At 41.1% G+C, this 19,748-nt stretch overlaps 1 protein-coding gene across 2 annotated transcripts in view; it reads right to left on the reverse strand.

Moving 5' to 3' along the window:
• Positions 1–19,748, reverse strand: part of EXOC4 (exocyst complex component 4) — a 725,477-nt gene that overhangs the window by 81,623 nt on the left and 624,106 nt on the right. The window lies entirely within an intron of this gene.

The following is a 19,748-nucleotide window of genomic DNA, read 5'->3' on the forward strand; positions in this document are numbered from 1 at the left end:
ACTCCTACAGACTGAGGATGAATGGCAGGAAAGTCTGTATCAACATTTACTTGGAAACAAGTGACCAGCTTTCTCTTTATTAGTTTAGCCACATGAATTCTAGTATCTTTTTTAAAAAAAATGTGTTTACGGAATACTGAACCAATTATAAACTGCTCTCATTTTGAACAACACCTGCCAAGACTCTCTTGCAAAACAGATTTGACCTTCCCTTTGGAAAATGTTTCACCGATCCAATGAGCTGTCCAGTTTTTCAGAAAAGTGTGCTATGGGCTTCTCTACTATTTTCTAACGAAATCCCAGGTTAAAGATGTAGACTGCCACAAAGCTGACTTCTTAGAGAGGTCACTCCATTCGGAGCTGCTTTCAAAGGCTATATAAAAAACTTCAGCTTAATACTGATTTTTTTTTTTTTTTGAGAGAGAGGACGCACATGCATGTGCCCATGAGCAGGGGGGTGGGGAAGGCAGAGGGAGAAAGAGAGGGAATCTTAAGCAGGCTCATGAAGCCCGATGTGGGGCTCGATCTTACCACCCTGAGTTATGACCTGAGCTGAAATCAAGTTGGATGCTTAACCAACTGAGCCACCCAGGCGCCCCAATATTGAGCTTATCTTCCAAAACAACTCCACATTTGTGAGCACACGAAGCATGTAACAACTTCCAGCCTCCACAGTTTGGATCAGTGGCCCTCAGACAGGCTGAAGTCATGAAATTTAGAAGGAACCCCTTACTGACTCCTAAAAGCTTCGATCTCTTTGTTCTTAGGCTCGTTCATCAGAATATTTAGTTTTAAGTGGGTACTCACCAATTTTTACATCTTTCTCTGCTGGACCAAGGAGAATTTTATTTTCAGAGAAACACTAAGATGACACTGGTAAATCTTGGTTTGATAGGACACAAGAGCTACACTGAAAATACATTCACATTCACTGGGAAATGAAACACACATGTTGAGATTACAGCAAAATTTAGTCTTCTCATTTTATGGATATATGCACAGTGCTCCTGCTAACCTCCATTACAAAGCCTGTTCAGTCTCTTCCCGGGGCCCTTGGGCAGCGAGGATCCTTTCCTTTTCCTCTTGTGAACCCACGGGGGCTTCTGCCCCTCCTGGCATTCCTCTCTGGGTGCCAACAATCATGCTGGTTCTTGGGGTCACGGGCAAACTTTAGTTTACGATTTCTAGAATTTCTTCACATTTCCCCTGTTTTGAGAACAGGAGTACCTGCCGTAATCTGGTGTTAAGTCATCTTTCACGTGTTTTACATTTTCTCGAATTCAGCAAATTTCTTGAATACCCCAAGATAATCTATTTGAATTCTACTTTAAAACAGCACCCCAGGCCATCTGATGTTTTCCTAGCACTTGTTTCTTACTATGACTTATCTATTATTTTTTCATTTGGAAAATAGCCCCTTTCTAAATAAAACAGAAACAGAAGAAGGGTGGTTCTGCCTTCTATTAGCATCACCTTTGTCATTTTGCGAAATGTGAGCCCATCCATTTCCTGTTCTTTCTGTGTCTAAATACAAGTAAATTTTATCGTTGGCAGCATCTCTAGTGACCCCTGGGTGATTCTGGGTCTTTGCTACCCTCACACTTCACCCAGGGCTCACTCTCCATCTTCCGTGCCTACTAGGCACGCGATCTTTCATTCTTACCTCCTTCCACATGAGCTTATCAGAGAGCTCTCTGGAGGCGAGACCACAACGTGGTGATAAGAGGTTTAGACTGGAAGCAAACTGGGTAAGTTGAAATTCTGGCTCCCCGACCGAAGGCTTCATAGCTGTGTGTCCTTGGGTAAGTTGTTTTACCTCTCTGTGCCTCAGTTTTTCAGTATGCAAAAATAGAGAGAATCATGGTATTTGCTTCATGGGGGTACTATAAGGATTAAATGAGGGAATGTCTCTGTGTGTTTAATAATACACCCTAGAATAAAATGTGTTTGATATTTTTTCTTGTTGAAATGATTTAGCCTTTTATGGTGTAAATTTTATCTTGTATCATCTCCCACAGATGTGAGCTATGCTCTCTTTGATAGGTTCTAACCATGGGATCACAGCAATATATTTTCTGAATGTCTGAAAATTTAACTCTGTGAAAATGATACATCCCGCTATGCCTGGTATTTGCTTTGCTGTGTAAACTCCAATATGACATGGTAACATTCTCCAAAGACTATTACAATGTTCACTTTCCCACTGAGTTCTTCCTTTTGGTCAGAATTACATACAGAATATTGAGTCTCCACGTTTTCTCCCTCTTGGGAAGAAAAGTCATTGGAAAGACAATTCAAGAACTTAATTCCCACCCTGCTTTAGCTGAATTAGACTTTTGGAAACGACTTGAAACCTCCCATCACGGCTGCCACCATGTCACTTTCATCATTTTATCAAGAAAGCATCATTCAGAGCCTGTATTTCACTGAGTGGTCTGTAGTATACTTTTATAACAGGGTCAATCACTTCTACAGAACTCAAAATAAACATAGGAATGCCTACAGAGTTTTAATTTCCTTCAGTGCTACCAAGGTTCCCCATTTTCCATTCTGCCATTATCTTAGGTGAAATCGTTTATACAACAAAGATGTTGATAAGTAATTAGCAAAATCAGTAGTACAGTCAATTCTCAATAAAACTTGTACAGGACCCTCTATTTTGTTTTTCAAGATCTCATATTTTCATTTTAGTTATCAGCATCCTGCTCTTCCTTCCAACAAAGCTGAATTCCTTTAAGGGTATTCGGATACTTACTTCCCAGGGTGAGCATCACCTGAGTCCTTCTCAGTTATTTATTTTGTAATTATCATAACATGTTTATCATTCCATATGCTAACGCATAAGCAGAATTCCTGGTTCACTCCATCTCCCAACATGGGACAAATGCAGGCTAGGAAACAAATGACTTTTGAATGAGTCTGTTTTGCTGCTTCTAGACTAATACCCAAGGTTAGATTTGTGTATTAGAGATCAAACACCATTAAAATAATTGTCTCTTTACTGAAAATAATTTCTATGACTCAGTCAGTTGAGTATATCTCCTAAGGAGAATTTTTTACAATCACGTTCTAGTTCAACTATGAAATTTGGATGGCTTCCTTTATTTGCTCATATTTATGTCTAAGCTGTACTACACATCTGTGATGTGCAGGTACCGTTTCATTTTAGTGAGCGTCACTTCAGCATATGGCTCTATTGGCAGAGCTAATTCCTTATCCCCGCCCAGGGCTTGGCACAGGCACAGTCCACCAGTTGCACAGACAAGGAATCTGGAAAGGCTTTTGATGTCTATATCCTACACTGCCTAGACTGAACTAGTGATGGAAGTCCGCTGATCATTCTTCTTTAATATCTCCAAACCATCCCCACAGCCTCCATCTTGGGTGGTCCTCCACCATTCATCACCTGTGTTAGCCTAGCAGGTTTTTAACTAATTTGTTTGCCTCAAGAATTCTTCCTCTCTGATTTATCCTCCTAGAGTCCTGCTGAAGAAATTACTCTAAAACACCATTTGATCATGGTTCTCTTAGGTCTAACGATCTTTCGATAGCTTGCCCTTACCTTTCAAGTAACATCTCAACTGGTCCTTGCCCACATCTCCAGCTTCATTGCCTGCTGCTCCCCTACTGTGAACCTATGTTCCAGGCCCAGTGAACCCATGAATGACCCTGAACTCATCCTCTTCTCTTTCACTTCATAGCCTTTTCTCCTCCCCTCCCCTTTTTGGTTTCTCCTCCATAAAATGCCTTTCCATCTTCTCTTTGCCTGGTGGATTCATCTTTGTTCTTTAAGATCTGCATCAGCTGCCCCTTCTCCAGAAGGCCTTCTCTGATGCTTATACTCTCCTTAAAACATGTTTCATGAGTTCCCATTGTATGTTGTGTTGCCCTGTCACAGTATGGTGTAATTACTTTTCATGCCCGTCTTTTCCATGACCTAGAAAAACCCTGCAGGCAGAAGGTGGGTCTTGTTTACTCATGGCACTGCGGCCTAACATCTAGCTGGTACTGTGTTACCTGTTAAGCCGAGGTGATCCACAAATATTTACTGAATCAGTATCTTCTCTGATGGCCCCAAGAGACAGTGCTGCATTGATGCAGTTTAATTTCTATCGGATAAATTCAAAAGAACACATGATTTATGAATTCCTCTCTATGCCTCTAACCAGTGTGGCTCTCCAGCTGATTGACCATGTGTCTTTTTGTCTCCTCAGTAGGGGATGTTTACTGGAGAAGATGAATGGAGAGGAAAGCAGCTGGCCAAGCCAGAGAGTAAAACAGGACAGACAGAGGACAAAGGCAAAAGCAGAGGAAAGTCAAATTGACTTTTCTAGGACCACTCTCAGCACCTCCTCATTCTCTGCAACTCGGAGAATCCATAACACAGAAAATTACCCCCGCAAAATCCCTTCAGACAATGCAAATCTCTGTTTCTGCATTTGCAGGGTCCATCTGAGTTGCTTTATTTAAACATAAAGACATGAAAATAATGCCCCCTCCACATGTCCTACAACAGTATACTTTCCAACATGCTTTGAACTTGATGAAGCAATTCTGGTTATTTCAAAGTTTGTTAAAATGTCACATCTGTTTTTATTAGATAAGGAAGCAACTTACACGATAAGGAAGAGAGGTAAAGGATTTTCTAATCCAGGAAATCGGATGCACGCCCAAGAATCCCCCACGCAGATTTTCAGAAAGATAGAATGAAAGCCCCTCACAAGAAAACTGCCACATGAGAAAGTAGAAATCATCGTTGGAGTGGACAGAGGAATCGCCGACAGTGAGGGGTGCTGCAAGAATGTACGAGAAAGAAAAAGCTAGAGAGGCTGAGTAACATTTCTTCTCAGTTTCATGAAAAGTCATGTTGCTCCCAGAACAATGTCCCAGCTCGGCCACTGGCTAAGCCCAGATCATACCTCCATGCCTCAGCTTTTCCATCTGTAAAATGGGAATAAAGACACTAGCTTTATTATTATTATTTATTTCATAAGTTATTTATTTATTTAGATAAGTCTGGACTGTGGCTGTGGGGATTAACCAAAAAATGAGTCGAGTAGGAATCACAGATGTATAGTGAGAGAGTGTTTCTGCCGGGGACGTGACAGGGAACGGGGGGACGGGAAACAAATACAAAATGGATGGAATGACTTCTTGGGTAACCCCGGAGCGCTCCATTCAGGGAAGAGAGGAGGGATGCCCGACAGAGCTCAGAAAGGGACGGCAACTCATCCGAGATGAGCTGTGATAAGCAGGCCTGACTACGCTGCCCTCATCAGCTCAGTAAACACTAACGATGAAGACAGCACAGACTACCATTGGTGATAAAGAGGCAGCTAAACACTCTATTAGTTTTTCATTTTGTGAATTAATGTCCTTCGTGGAGTGTGTACACTAACCAGTAATGAGTTGGCTCCTTAGAACTGCCTGGGGTACTCCTCTCTGCCTCTACAGGAAGGCATAAATTTCACATGGAAATCAGCACTTTTAAGGAGGCAATAACTCCTTTAAAAGAAGTTTGTTTTCAATTAGTTTCTACACACATCCTGCTTGAAGAAAATCTGCCTCTTTCAACCAACCTTCTATCCTTCCCTATAAAGATGAAAGAAGAAAGAGGCTAAATGGTCTTCCATAAGATTTTATAGATAAATAGATCACTCTGATTTCTCTAAAAGCCCACATATAAGCTGGGAATATTTAAGAAAACCAACACCTCTGAAGCCCTATTAGTCTCCCATAACAATAAAGCGAAATCAATCTCTTACTAGTCAAGTCTTGCACATTAAGCCTGATGATTAGGTTTCCTCCATTCACCAAGGCCCTGTGAACCTTATCTACCCCCGCAGAATTAGAAAGTCAGGCCGGGGACTCTGAGACACATAATCGTATTTCATTTCCCTGGGTTTAAAACCGCTATAGCTCATGAAGGACTCTGCGGTGAGGGCTGAGGTTCTCTTTTCAGCCTTTAACCAGCCTCTCTGTGAGTTTTTCAACTAGAAGACATTTCTTAAAGGAGAAGGGTCTGGGGAAGGCCCCTGGAACCTCCCGGCGGGGGGTGTGTGTGTGAGCCCTGTAGTTGACAATCCTGACCCAGTGAAGCCTGTACTCATACAACAAACTGAGTAAGAGCCTGAGACCAAAAAAATAGAGTTGCTTCTTCAACTTTGTTGGCTTCCTTTTTAATATAAAAAGTTAATTTCAGGGAGATTGCATACTGACATAAACAAGTAGGTGAGGAGCCAAGAGGTCTGAATTCCATGACTGGTTCCTTTGCTGATTTTCCTTTGCTTTGGATTTATTTTCTTCTCTGAGATTTATATACTGCTTGTTTTCTTAAGAACTTGAAGTTGCTTCTCATATATTACCTTATATTAGTCTTGCAGATTTTAATTAAAAAGATATATTACATACATAATAAAAACCTCCCGAAATATGTACCGCTATTTCTAAACTAACGTTCTTAAGACTCATCCCGTCAAGTCGAACCTACGGCTTTGTTCTTTTCCCCGTAATCTTCAGTATTTCCTAGATAACTGTGTTAAAGCAGAAATTGCTGCACTGATTTGACAAGGCATCTGTATTCGTGTGTCCGATGTAGATAATGGCCCCACTAGGCTATAAGGCCCCAAATGACCTGGGCCTTGTATCTTCCATTCACCACTGAACTGACCCAGCCCTGGGCACAGAGCAGGGAATGAGGGAAGTGAGGGAACGAATGAAAGGATACGTAACCTTCCTTGTTGGTTTCACTTCATCCTCCTTCCCTTCATGGGGGTTCTCATCTCTTTCTTTTCTTGATGCTTTAGGATCACGGATTCCTCTTTAATATTTAAGCATAAAACCAGTCCTTTCTTCAAATCCTTGACAAAAGTCATCCCACAGTGTGGGACCCACAACATTTATTATTTGTCCCTTTCCCCCCCCACTTGCCTTACTTGTCAGACAACCCTCCTGAGCTCTGGCATTCCTTTGGCCCCTGGACTGTCTCTAGTCTGAAAAGAAGTTCCTAAAAGCTCACAATTTCGTCTTCTCCTATGGAGCGTATTTCGTAGTTTATCGTATCACAACAGTACTTAAGTGAGGCTGATGGTTTTTCTTGTTGCTCAGTTAGCATTTATAAAACAGAGTATATGCTAAAATATCCTTTAAAATGAAAAGGCATTCACAGAGTTGGTTTAAAAAAAAATTCTGAGCTTTTCAAAGTGCTGAGCCCTTCCAATAGGGCAGTCAGTCCCCTACAAAAAATGGGAGCCCCATCCCAACCTTTCTGGGCTGATGGAGTAAGTATAATTTCAGGGGGTGACTAGATGGGGACACAGGGTGCTAAGCACCTTCCCCTGAGAGCCGGCTCCTTGTTTTGCTACTGCCTGCCACCCCAGCATCTCGGAGCCATCCCTACATGGCCAGCATGTGAAAACATATTGAAATCCTCCTCAGATCACAATACATCTGTTCTAAGAGGCTGGATGAGAGATGCCAGGGGAACATTAACTCAGAATTTCCTAACTCAAGTGCAATTAAAATCTCAGCCACAGTGAAGAATTAATGTAGCCCTTTGCATTTTAAATACATATTTTAATTAAATGACACCCATCTGCAGAATATGAGACTGAATTTTTATTGAGGATTTCAAATGATATAATCTGTTCCTATGAAGCATAAATGGCTTGGTTCATGTTTCCAGAAACCTCAGAAGAATTATATAGATCTGGCATCAGCACATGTGGTAACACTCAATTTTGCTTAAATTTAAATCTGTTTGACTTGCATGGTAAGTGTTGTTTGTGTGGTAAGATTTAGATTGTGTATGAAAGTGACGGAAAATAAGAGCACAGCCCCTTAAATATCTTGGATCATTGCTGTGGTGAGTCTGCCCCTGGGAATGCCAGGGTCAAGGGCAGGGCATCTCTGCCCCAGCTAGAGCTGTGTAGCCTCGTGATAAGCTCTTAACTCATTTCGCCTAATGAGAAGCTTTCTCTAAGGTGAAAGATATGCTAATGGGCCTAAAGACTGAAAAAGAGATGGGACAGCTACCTGGGAGCTGCACAATACCATGTGACAGAAATGATTTCCAGCCGGTGTAAGTTTTCAGGAAACCTAACTACCCTAACAGGAGGTAGACAGTAAATGCTTCCCTTTCCCTTTAGCGTGATTATTTAGTATCTCTGCTCCGTGCAGCTGTTTGACCTGTATGTCTACAGAAAGTACAGTCTTCACGACAGAGCCCCGAGAGAGGGCAGGATGGAACCTGGACTCTGGACCTGGCTGTGGCACCCCGCCCATGTGTGACCTCGGACAGTCAGATGTATGGCGCTCAGTTTTCCTGTCCATAAACTGCGTCCCACACCTGGCCGGTGTGGAATCCGTGCCAGCTGCTGCTGCCGGTGAGAGTCAGGTCTGGGACTCACACCGGCCTAAGTCCTAGTCCTGGCTTCGCCACCTGCATGATTTCATGGAAGTTGCTCCATCTTTTGAACCTCACTTTTGTCAACTAAAAATTGAGATGATGATGCTTATTGTATTAGTTTCCTGTTGCTGCTTTGACATATTACTACAGATATAGCAGCTTAAAACAACACACACTTTGCATCGTATAGCTCTGGAGATTAGAAGTCTGACACAGGTCTCCCTGTGCTGAAACCGAGGCAGCAGAGGCTGTGGGCGAATTCACTTCCAGGTCATTGCTCGCTGCTAGAGGCTGTCCATATTCTGTGGCTTGTGGCCCCTTCCTCAATCTTTAGAGCCAGCAATGGAAGGGTGAGTCCTCACAGGGCCTTGCTCTGACGTCTTATCTGTCTCCCCTTCACATGTAAGGACCTTTGTAGTGACACTGGGCCCACCTGAATTACGTAGGATAATTTCTCTACCACAAATTGAGCTGAGCAGCTATTTTAATTCCCCTTTGCTGAACATACTTGCAGGTCCTGGGGACGAAGATGTCAACATCTTTTGGGGGCTACATTCTGCCTACCAAGTTACCTTGAGAGCACTGTAATAATTAGAGATAATGTTCTAAAACTCCTAGTGTAGTGTCAGGTGCACAGTAAGTTCTTGGTAAGTGGCAGTGTTCATCATTGGTACTGCCTAGTGGACTAAGGTCTTGTCAGTCTTGGACATTCTGTTTTAAGTAAAATGTTTTGCTAATAGCTTTATGTTTTGATCGTTAAGAAGTAGGTTCCAAGATATAAGATCATATTTCTGTAAATATTTGTCTATTAATGGCCAGAATATTGTAATAGCATAGTATCTGACTTTCTAGTTAATCTGCTGGTAGAAATTTAATGCAAGTTAAATATTCTGGTGTGATTATTATGCTCTTAGGGGGATTTGCCTCAAAGACTATGTCAGATAGCTTGAGGAAATATCTTAAGAGTAAACTGTTTCTATTATTACTTCTGGGAGTATAATGTTGTAGATCCAAATACTAAATACACTTGAATTATTTTATCAGCTTTTCTTGTGTGCATTAATATATGCACACACATGTAATATAAAGGCTTAATATTTCATTATATCTAAAACTGAGTAAATTATCCAGGTTCTACTATCTTATGGAAGTAGCTGAGACACAGAACCCAGTTCCATCTACTCTGTGGTAGGAATCCTCATGGCTGTGGCTCTCTGATAGCCCTTAAGAAACCAGAAAACATCTTGATTGAGATAGTGTGTCTATAAGTAAGGCAGAGTACTGGGAGGCCACCTGAGATCTTATTAAATATTAGATAGGAGAGCTCTTATTTTCTCATCCAAACACAGGCAAATAAATTATGCTGCTATGATTTGGGTTTGGTGGTCAGTACTAGGAATGATGGCAGACTACAGTTATTCTCGTCATCAGTTTCACAGGAGAAACTGAAAGTCCAGATTCCAACAGACATTTGGAAAGTCTGTTTTTCTCCAGTCCCTGGATGTCAGGAAGACTGGAACTTTATGGACCATGGGCTCTTCCTTGACTGGGCCTGCCTAACATTTTCATGCAGGATTGTATAGTAGTCCTTACAACTGAGCATAAACTTAACGGTGAAGACCCAAGGAGGACTTCTACTAGTGTAATCACTTTTTAGTTCACTTTTTAAATGTAATCAAAGCTACAGATGCCCGTAAAGAGTCATTTTTAGAAGGTTTTTCAGAAGGCAACCACTTTCAACTCTTTTAGTTGATTTCCACAGTTCTCAGCCTTCTATAGTTCAGGAACTTGTCTACTTTGCTCCTTGATTTCCCACTTCTTGGTGTCTGCTGCCCTCCCACTAGCAAGATGAGGACTTAGCTCCCTCCACATATGTGCTCTTCTCACTGCTTTCTTGCTACTGTTGCATCTTAACTTTGGCGAGATCCCTATGTTGCATTGGCATTATTCTTACTAAGTGCCCCAACATCTAAAGTTGTGTAGTAATCCCTAGTTCCCCACCCCACCCCAACCCGGGACCACAGGCTTGTTTCCTCTGATGCTAATAATGTCCTTGCTACTTACTCGTTTGGTTAGTTTCTTATGTGCTCAGGGATCATTCAACCCCTAACACTTCCCTGATCAAACAATTTCTTCTCTCCCTGAATCCAAACACACTGGGTATTCTGAACAGATGTCTCCTGAGACCTTCTCAGTGCCTCATAACTGGAACAGTTTCTCCCTATGCCTGCTGCATAGCTGCCCTTTTGGCATCTCACGTCATGACCACGTTGGGGTTCTTTCTCTGTGTTAATGATCTCTGATCTCTGTTCCTTCTCACCATGCCTCCCTATTTTTATATAAACTCTTCAAATTTGGTAGATTCTGAAGAAGGCTGAATGGAAAATATGTTTTCTGAGATCTTACATATGTTTGACATGTTTTTGTTCTTTCCTCACACTGAACTGACACTTTTGGTTAGGTATAGGAGTCTAGGTTGGAAATAGTTTTTCTTAGAACCTAAAAGGTATTTTTCTATTGTCTTCCAGCTTCCCGTGCTACTACTGAGGAGTCATTGTTTTCTGTTTCTTGATTTTTTTTCTATAAATCACTCCCCCAACCCCTATTTTCTCCTGGACAGTATAGGGCTTTCTCTTTATTCTGAGGGTTCTGCAATTTTGTGATGACTGCTTCGTTAGGAGGAACCTAGCTCTGTTTTCATCCCTTAAGAGACTCTGGTCTCATCCAATTTGAAAATCAATGTTTTTTGCTTTGGGTGGTTTTCTTCATTTTTCTTTGATGTTTCTCTTTATTTCTCTCCTCTCTCTGTGGCCCTATTATTCAATTTTTGGATACTGGACTGCTCTTTGGGTCCTTTTTATTTCTGCCTAGTTGTCATTTGTCTTTATGTTGTCCTTTTTTTTTTTTTTTTTAATATTTCTTCAACTCTATCTTCTAACTTTTCCTTTGGTTAGGGGTTGTAATTTTCACTTATTTTTCTGTCCATGAGTTCTTCTCTGTTCTCTGAATGTTCCTTTCATATAGGATACTATTTTTGTTTTGGATGCACTGTCTTCTCCTCCTTCTTCTGTAACTTCCTGCTTCTTAACTATAACCTCCTTCTTCTTCTGGGATATGAACTATAAGTGCTTTCTCCCCCCCTCCCCTGGATAATCCTTGTTTTGTCTGAGTTATGTTTTCTGTTTATTTTGGTCTCTGTGTTTCATATTTGGCTTCCTCAAATGTCTCCTGTCACTGGCTCTCTGATCACAGTTCAGAAGGATTCACTGAAGTTTTGTGTCTGTGGAGATGGCGCTTGTGGATGCGGTCACCACGGCGGGTGATCTGGTTGGTCTCCTTCATTGGGGAACTACAGATATCCGTGTCTTTGGGCTTTGTTTTTGTTTTTCTTTTCTTGAGCTGCTCAGAGTCTTCAGACTTTCTAGTCTCCTGTCTTAACGTTATATACCTGGCTGCCAGCAAATTGGAGAAAGAAGGCAGGTCTCAAGAGCCATTGATGTGAACCATGAATTAGCCACCCCAATTTCAGGAGGGTAGCCCCACACTCAACTATGACATATATCCCACAGCCCCAAGGAATCTCTACTTTACTATTTTTAGGAAACAAACCTCTGGTGTTCTATTTTGACTTGACAGGAGCAGTGCCACAGCTATGTGAGAGAGGGTAGAGAATCGAGAGTGAATGTCTCACAAACAGCTTTCACCTAGTCTTCCTGGTTCCAGCCCCATCTTCGTTCCGTAGTTAACCATGCCATTTTTTTTTTTAAACATAAGTTCTATAACTCACTACTGGTTCAGAAATTAGCTTTCTTGGCTTTTCTCTTATGTTGTCTTTGTTCCTGTGGACTCAGACCTTTAAAAACTCCCCTCTGCCTTGTTTCAGTGGGGTTAATGGAGAAAGGATAGATAAATGTGTATGTTCACTTCATCACTTTTTTTTTTAAACAATTATTTAGGTTCATGCTAAGTGACAATTATTAACTTTATAATTATATTACGATGTGGTTGGACCTGTGGTGTATAAATGGCCTTCTTCCACTTCCTCCAATCTATAGATCCATCAAACGTGCTGAATGTCCATCCCTCCTACATTCTAAAATTCTATGCCAGTGTCTTCCTCAGCAAACTGCATGCCTGGGTGTATCAAAGCGATATTTTATGTAAGAAGCAGGCAGGCTTCAGGCATCACAATTAATCACTGATTTCATTCTTATCTCAATGACTTGAGAAGAAATCTGCTGGGAACAACATCAAAGATAGAAATGGCAGCTTTTATTGATTCTACACAGCCTCTGACTCTGTGGACATGAACGATTCACAGCTAAGTCTATGAGTTGAGTTCAACACTAATCTCCAATTACAGCATCAAGTTTAGAAGGTGCTCTGGTTAGAGGAGAAGGTGGAAAGCCTAGAACTCTGCTTGCTCAGGACCCTTCCAAGCTGTCTAAAAACCACTACTCTATGGCAAAAAAAATTGGGGGGCATAAATCAACAATTTATTAGTCAACTGGAATAAATCTAGAATTGTTTTTTGTTAATTTTTAAATTTTATTATTATTTTTTAAAGATTTTATTTATTTATTTGACAGAGATCACAAGTAGGCAGAGAGGCAGGCAGAGAGAGAGAGAGGAGGAAGCAGGCTCTCTGCTGAGCAGAGAGCCCAATGTGGGGCTCAATCCCAGGACCCTGAGATCATGACTTGAGCCAAAGGCAGAGGCTTTAACCCACTGAGCCACCCAGGTGCCTCTAAAATTGTTTTTTTGAGGAAGATTCTGACTTGGTCTATAGCTTCTCCTTTAGCTCAACTCCAGACAGGTTTTCTTCACTGATTTCACAAATGCTTCCTGGGTCTATACCATAATATTGCCCTGGTGAGAGAGGATATTCGTGTCTATACATAGCATTAAATACAGTCCTTATCACATTATCTTAAATGTACTTTCATGGTAAGTAAATGGTGGTATAGGGGTAGTTAGTTGGGGAAGAGAGTTCTCTCTGACACTGTTGCATAGGCGATTGTGTTCTTGAAGTCATTCAGATAGAAATATATACTTCCCCACCAGAAAAATAATATTATGGAGGGTAAGGTCAATTTTTTGGTCCATTTGTCCTAATTGAAACAATCCACATTTTTCCCACCCCCTTCTGTGTACTGTTGGGATAAACAGGAAAGGAACCAAGTCCATATTTTCCAAATGCTTACAGTCTGGTTGGTAAGGCAGATATAGAAACAGACAAATGGTACAATACAGTGTGTAATAAGATGCTAGAGATAGCTCTTGGGTATGACAGAGCTCAGATGAAGGTTACTTAATTCAGTCTGAAGAGGCCCACAAAAGTTTGTTGGAAGTGGTGATGCTTAAGCTGAATTTTATTTTATTTTTTTTAAAGATTTTATTTATTTATTTGACAGACAGAGATCAGAAGTAGGCAGAGAGGCAGGCAAAGGGAGAGGAAGGGAAGCAAGCTTCCTGCTGAGCAGAGAGCCCGATGTGGGGCTCGATCCCAGGACCCTGGGATCATGACCCTTAACCCACTGAGCCACCCAGGCGCCCCTTAAGCTGAATTTTAAAGGACAAATGGGTGAAGGAAAATGGGAAAAGGTAGGAGAATGGGCATTAAGTTCAGAGGAGACAGTCTGAATAAAGATAAGGGGCCGAGGCACTGCAGGGAAACTAAGGGCAGTCTGGTGCTCATAAAAACAGAGATACAGAGTGTGAAGAACATTCTAGGTCATGTTAAGGATCTTGGACCTTGCCCAGAGGATGTGATGAGAAGCCACTGTAGCAAGCTGTATGGCCAGATCTGCCTTCAGACAGATCACTTTGGAATCGCAGTTGTATCGCAGGAGGGGAAGAATGGAAGCAGGCTACTGAGAGGATATGGCTGAGAAACAAAGGAGGTGTCAATTAGGGCAGTGGCAGTAGCGATGAAGAAGAAATGACTGATGTCGAAATATTTAGGAAGAGACGCCGCAGATCTTCATAGCAACTATCAAAAATAGGCATTATTATTATACCTAATTTAGAGATGGGATAATTGAAACTCATAGAAATTAGAAATCATGTTGCATATCCCGTAACCAGAAATAACAATGTTTCTACGGGGGATATGCGTTCAGAGTTTTAAAAAAGAACTTCTGGATGGCAACACATTCATCATTGTGCCAAAACAGGTGCTGAAGAAGAGATTAAGGAAGGGAAAGACCAGTCAAAGGAGAAGGTCAGAAGGAACATTTTCAGTAAGTAAAATCCACATTTAGCAAGGGATAAAATAGGTATGTAATTAAATATATTGCTTTAAATAAGGACATTAGAGGCTAAAAATACTGTGAAAATCCAAAGGTAATTGTACTGTTTAATCTTAGGAGAAATTCTTAATGGAGATAAATAGAGGACTTGAAGGGAACCTTCCTATGCCTGTAAGATAATTGTTATTATCAGTGTCTGAAATGAGAGGAAGCAAGAAAGGGAATGGGCGTACCTGCAGATGTAAGGAAAAGGGCTGGCTCATCTGTAGACAAAAATTTACCAGGCGGTTCAGCAAAGAGAAAGGTAGCAGATTTTAGGCTCTCACTGCAAGCGCTTTGTTAATTTAGCTTAATTTGATGAAATATTTACTGAGTGCCCGCTATGTTCAAAGAACTATGCCTGAAGCAGTTCTATTACTGATACTGATAATTACACCGGCCTCGTCAATGTCTGTATCAGCATGAAGAACTCACTGGGCCCTGTACAGTACACCAGGTTGGCTGTGGTTTCTACTCGGTGCTTTGGTTTACAATCCCTGCCGACGCGGAGCATTGATGAGGGAAAGCAGTCTTAGCGCGAGCTGATTTGGCAGTGGTGGCTGGGTTCTTAACTAATTCACGTAACTAATTCAGTGTGGAAAGTAGGAAATTAAGTGAATGGCAACATGGGTAATTGACCCCTAATGAATTCAAGCTAAATAGCTATTTTCACTATTCTTGTTTCTCAGTATATTACTGGGATGCATTTTTCAACCATTTAGATGTTTCAAATGGCTCTGCTGAAACGAAAAGAAGCTCTGTGATAATGAAGCCTTTTTGTTGTTTCATGGTGTATGTGAAACCTTAAGTGATCCTTGGTAAAAGACTGGTGTACAAAGAAAATCTAGAAATAATCAATTAACCCAACAGTGGATGAAGAAAATACCATATTAGCACTTAAGGATCTTAACTTCCTAATCAAAAGACCAGGCTGGCTTGCACTCTTTACACTCTTGTATTTTTTTTTCATTTTTTTTATTATGTTCAGTTAGCCAGCATATAGTACATCATAAGTTTCTGAGATTAAACTTATCCTTTGCCATCAGGATTTTATTGAAGCCTGACGACTACAGTTAATAAAAATCAAGTACTTTAAAGTTATGGTAGATGTTTTAAATTAATGCATATAGATATTTATTTATTTTTAAAATTTCTCTCTATATGGTATTAAAGAAGTGTTGGTATCCTTACTGTCCTAGGGGATATTCAGGGCCACCCAGACATTGAATAGTAGGTATTCTGCTCTTAAAAAATAAGACAGTTTGTAAGACATCTAAGTGGAAAAAAATTAATACGCATAATCAACTCAATGAGACCTGTTGTAAGTTTTAATTCCTAATGAGAGAGAGAATGCAGATGAACACAGATGGGAGCTCCAAAAGGGCTCTGGGCTTAGATGGCCTGTCATTTTTGTTACAGTTTTTTTCTAAAACCACCAGGCAGCAGCCTCTTCATTTCTATGTCCCCTGACACACTCATGTGCACATTTACAGAGAAAGTCACTTAATGAGAGTGGAGGTTTAACCTGAAGTTTTGCTCGCTGTGACCCTGAATGAACACCCCCTGACCCTAGGTCTGAGGTCCACGGCCACATGGCTTTTGGGAGGCTGTGAAATGTGAGGGCTCAAGGTCTAGTTTCAAAACGCGACCCACCAAAGGTCCCACGACAGTGAAATGAAACCCAGGCAGCATGGCTCAGTTAACAACCAGTGGGACAGGAGAAGGGGAGAAGCAAACCGGACACAGGGGGCATTTCACACTGAGGAGCATTATGAGCAAATATGGGCAGCAAAATGAAGACTCAGAAATAAAATATCCCCAGGATGACTAAGAACAGGGAAACAAGCTTTAAAGAGAAGCAGAAGGATAAAAAACCCTATCCCTGATCAAGAGGTCACTGTTTGCCAGACATTGTGTCAGGCGTTGGGCATAAGAATGGATCGATCCTGTGAGGAATTGATAATATATATAGACAATCCCAGGAATGACATCAGAAGTGCCTGCCCAAGGCCAAGCTCATGCTTTGTGTGTTGAGTTATTCTGGTGCTGAGGAACAAGAGTAAGGCAGGAGCATAACATGGCCTCCAAACTCCATGGGCAGGGTTGGGTCAAGAGAAGGGAAAATCTGGGTACAGTGCTGAAGAGAAGCACTGCTCCTGCTCATTTGTAGGTGGAGTTTCTGGCTACTGGTGGCACGTGTGGCACGCCATCTGTCCGTCAGTGACCCATGCTCTGTTTCCCGGAGCGAGGCAGATATGGCAGCATATGCAATAGTCTTTTGTGGGGGCGTTTCTCTAGCACACTTCCAAGATTTCTGTGAAAAGCCCCAAGGCTGCTGGCTGGAGAAATGTGGTAATCGGGCTGTGGTACCTTTCAACAAATAACACAGAGGAGTTTTCCTCACGCTCCCTCTTTGAGAAGCAGACATGACAGAAGTTCTGAACATCTCTTCTCTTTGAGTCAAGTTTGAGCAAATATTTTTCTTCATAAAGCTGACCCTAAAGGATGGCCTATGTAATTCGTGTATGAAGAGAGACTCTAATGCTATTTCTGTTTTGGTGCTTCCAATAATTCTCCATAAATCTTAAAATTAATATTTTGGTAATTTTCTGTGGGCTTGTAGTTTATACTGTAAAAAGTCAAAGTCTTGTCATCACAGGTCTTGAGTGAAGTTCTATATTGCCCTAAAAATTGTGCAAGAGACTCTCTTGGAAGGAATGGACAGTTCCTCTCTGGACCCAACGAGTTTCCAACGAAGGAATAGGACACATGACCACTTTATTATTCCGATCCTTTGTTCAGCCTCCCTCACCTAAATCTCCCAGGGAGTCCTCACTATAAAAAGAAGGCGGTTAGTTTAATTAGAAAATAACCCTAATACAGGACACTGTCCAACACAGAACCTGGAGTAAAAGATAAACACCTAAAACTATATGTTACAGATCAGTTCCAAGGCTTAGAGAAAATATATGCTTCTTTTAAAAATAATTCACTAAGAACCACAGAGAACTGAATTTTTTCAGACTTTAGAATGTTAAGATTCTTAATAATGAGCTACACAGAGAAAGCGATATTGTTTGAATTTGCATTTCTCCCCCAGGTATTGGGCTAATGACTTTATCATTTTCCTTTCAGGAAGTTACCCACATAAAGACAATCTTTACATATAGAGACCCACTTAAGTAGCTTATCACCACCTTTACTGAGGTTCTATAATATAATAATTCTGATAATACCTTGGCTTGTCTTTTGACAACATTGAGCTTCATAATACCTCATCTTTGCCATACGCTGTGTGTTTTAGGAGAATGAGGTTCCGAAGAGATACAGAATACACACATATTGGAAAATAAAAAGAATAAAAAAAGAGGAAACCCTCAATTGCAATTAAAATGCAGCAGTCCTCCACGACATGTCCCAATGCTAGTTAATACAGACATTTCCAATAACTTTAATCTGTAAGTGGTGATTGTCCAGGAAAAAAAAAAAAAAGAAAGAAATCAAGTTTGCGTTTCTTAAAAAGACAAGAGGGAAGAAAATGACTTGTCATATCTGACTGGTTCGGAAATATAAAATCCAATTCTGAAGAAGTAGAGATAAGAAAAGTGCTGTGGAAGTACCATCAGCTTAGCAAACACTAAATAATGAACAACGCAGAGACTGTCCAGAATGATAAAATACTCTATTAGAGGGACTGTTTTTAAATGAGTGATAATTGTGGCCCATCCACAGTGAAAGGTTATTGAATTTTTATCTGTAGCAAGAAGCTTTTGACAGACTTGCTGAAAAGTCACCTACAAATAGTACCTTCTTTAGATGAATTTGACCAAAGGGGTTTTCCAGCATGTGACATATTTCTGACATTTACAGGATTTTTGCTTCCTTGAAGAATCTGATCAGATATTCTTAGTTTCTAGGAAGACACTTAGGTTTTTCATCAGTTGTACAGAAAAGTCCTCATTATTCTTCCTTTCATAAAAATGGGATGAAGCTGTTAGTTGAAGACTCCAGTCAAATCCACCCAGGATTCAATGACCAGAGCTCCAAGATGATAGTACACAGAATTAACTGCTGTTAGTAAACAACACTAGGCCTTGGAAACCTACACCATATCAAGTGTATCCTATCTATCACCATATCATATCACCATATCATATCTCCTATGAAGGAGGAGGTCTTTTACATTTTTATTGTATGATTTATAATACTGGATATACACTTGTAGTCTTGAATTTAGGACAACAGAGTAAACGAGAACCTTTCCCTAAATACAGGACTACCAAATTTGGTTCCGAATTAGATCTTCATTGTGGATGGAGGTGGGGGAGGGGAACAGCTTTTAAGCTTTAGCTTCTTAAAATAGGTGGAATGTCAAGATCACTTACCCCCTTTTAAAAATCTATCTATTTATTTCTTATTCTTTTAAAATTTAAGTAGGCTCTATACCCAGCATGGACCCCAATGTGGGGCTTGAACTCACGACCCTGAGATCAAGACCTGAGCTGAGATCAAGAGTCGGATGGTCAAACAACTGAGCCACCCAGGCTCTCCAACCCATGCCCCCTTTCAAAGCTCACACGAATGCGGCATCACAATCATCTTGCTGTAATTTGGGGAGACAGCTGAAGAAGAGCTTACCCTTGGGGGCAAACAGAGGCATGCCGGTTCAGTGTTCTAAGCTATACCAGAAACAGGTGAGGAGGTTGTTTTTCTAGACACTGTGGTCTACACTCTGACAAACAGTCAGATTTTAGTTTAGATTTTGTCACCGTCCCATTCTGACCTTGGGCAAATGGTCAAATTTCTGTTTCATGATCATGCTTTGTAAAACTGAGAGAATGAAGGCTGGCCTGTCAACGAGCCTGAGGCAGGGATAAGGAATTAAGAATTAATGGTTACAAAGGACCTTGAAAGTACGAAATGCAATCTAAACACTGAGTCCATTACCGTCATTATGACGGCCCCTGGGACTGGCGCATACACACGCGGACTCGCGCATAGCGCCCCGCTGCTACACTTCACCGGGGCTGGCCGTCTGCAAAGGGTCCTTT

This window comes from Mustela erminea, chromosome 11, assembly GCF_009829155.1.
Source record: "Mustela erminea isolate mMusErm1 chromosome 11, mMusErm1.Pri, whole genome shotgun sequence".
In the NCBI taxonomy this organism is placed as follows: Eukaryota; Metazoa; Chordata; class Mammalia; order Carnivora; family Mustelidae; genus Mustela; species Mustela erminea.